Raw genomic sequence first — 2,557 nt, forward strand, 5'->3', positions numbered from 1 at the left:
TATATATATATATATATATATATATATACACATATATATATATATATATATATGTGTGTGTGTGTGTGTGTGTGTGTGTGTGTGTGTGAGTATATGTGTATATATATATGCGGGTGTATGTGTGTGTCTGTGTGTGTATACAGAAGAGCGAACGTGAGAGAGAAAGAGAGAGATTTTACGCAATAACTTAGCGTTATTCAGACGGGATTACGTAAAATAGCTTCTATCACGTGGTGGGATTTTCGCTTCGACGATCACGGCCGACATTAATAAAAATAACATTAACAATGCCCACCAACAGCCATAGTACAAGAAGTCTGTGGAAGCTGTCTAAAATTGTGTATGCGTTCTTTTTTCAAATCAGTTGCTCTTTATATTTAATTCAAGATTTATTCCGGTGCTGTCAGAAAGCCCGTGAAAATCCTTCAATGGGTTATACGAAGCGGCTGAAGCAGTCCGGGGATAAAATCCATCCAGACGTAAACCGCTACAGAGATAAGCCATTTTTAGATTACAGACATTTTTCAATGGCCGACAAAATGGCTGTCAAATGTAATTGTTATTCCAGCATCTGCAGTATTAGTGAATGCCGTAGTTATCATCATCATCATCATCATCATCATCATTATTGCTCTTGTTATTGTTATTATTATTATTATCATTATTATTATCATTATTGTTGTTGTTGCTGCTGTTGTTGTTATTATTATTATTATTATTATTATTATTATTATTATTATTATTATTATTATTATTATTATTTAAGCTAGTGTTTAGCGTAATGTAACTTTTTTCTTAAGGCGGAGACCAGGTAGAATCCGAGACGGAGAAAATGCTTCGTGGCATTACTTTCGGATGTTTACGTTTCTGTGTTCAAATTTCGCCGAGATCAACATTGCATTTCATCCGTTCAAGGTCGAAGAGATAAGTACCAGTTGAGTACTGGTGTCACTTAACCCTCGTTCCGAAACTTCTGCCCTTCCGCCAGAATTTAGAACCATTATTATTATTATTATTATTATTATCATTATTATTATTATTATTATTATTATTATTATTATTATTATTATTATTATTATTAATATTACTATTATTATTATTTTCATCATTATTCAAAAGAATAAGTTCTAGGGTCGATTTGCTCGACTAAACACGTTGCTCCAGCATGGCCGCAGTCAAATGACTGAAACAAGTATAAGAGTAAAAAGAGTAAAAGAGTAAACATTCAGGCTCACACACACATAAACATATGCATAACATAAAGCTGAATATATATACATAAGTGTGTATGACTGTGTATGTGTGTATGTGTGTGTGTGTGTGTGTATTAATTTATTCTTTGACTTGTTTCAGTCACTTGACTGCGGCCATGCTGGAGCACCGCCTTTAGTCGAATATATCGACCCCAGGACTTATTCTATGTAAGCCTAGTATTTATTCTATCAGTCAATTTTGCCGAACCGCTAATTTCCGGGAACGTAAACACACCAACATCGATTGTCAAACGATGGTGAGGGGACAAACACCAACGCACAAATATATACGTACATGCATATGTATGAAGGACTTCATTCCGTTACCGTCTACAAAATCCACTCAAAAGGGTTTGGTCGGCCTGAAGCTATAGTAGAAGTCACTTACCCAAGGTGTCACGCAGTGGGGCTGAACCCGGAACCTCGTGGTTAGGAGGCAAGCGTCTTACCACACAGCCACTCTTGCACCTATACATACATACATACATACATACATACATATATATATATATATATATATATATACATATATATATATATATTTATAGGGAGAATTCACAAAAAAAATAATAAAAGACGAAGGCAGGTGGTGTAGACAATAAACATGTATTAGTATAACGCTTGGGAATTGAAAAAGTCCTTAACGTTTCAAGCCTACGCTCTTCCACAGAAAGAAACACAGAAAGAATCAAGGAGAGAAAATGAAAAAAATGTGTAGTGGCTAGCGATCTATAATGCTCACACACGCGTGGCACTTTGGACAAATGTCTTCTACTATAGCCGACGAAACACTTTTCAGTGGATTTTGTAGACGGAAAGTGAAGGAAGTCTGTCATACATATGCATTTTCGTATGTATTTGTATAGCGGTGTTTGTCCCCTCAGGGACAACTGATGAAGGGGAATATTCTTTATGTTGCATGTCTCGTTTATTTGTTTGTTTTTTTTTCGTTGTTTGAAATAAAGTTCGTTTTCTATTTTCGTCTTTATGTTTTCGCTTCTCATTGTGTTTAACGTTTTTTTTTGTGATGTCCCTGTACCCATATATGCATGTATATATACATATAGATGTAGGTATACTCCTTTACTCTTTTACTTGTTGCAGTCATTTGACTGCGGCCATGCTGGAACACCGCCTTTAGTCGAGCAAATCGACCCCAGGATTTACTATTTGGAAGCCTAGTACTTATTCTATCAGTGTCTTTTGCCGAACCGCTAAGTTACGGGGACGTAAACACACCACAATCGGTTGTCAAGCGATGGTGGGGGGACAAACACACACACACACACACACACACACACACA

This window comes from Octopus bimaculoides, chromosome 4, assembly GCF_001194135.2.
Source record: "Octopus bimaculoides isolate UCB-OBI-ISO-001 chromosome 4, ASM119413v2, whole genome shotgun sequence".
NCBI classification, from domain to species: Eukaryota; Metazoa; Mollusca; class Cephalopoda; order Octopoda; family Octopodidae; genus Octopus; species Octopus bimaculoides.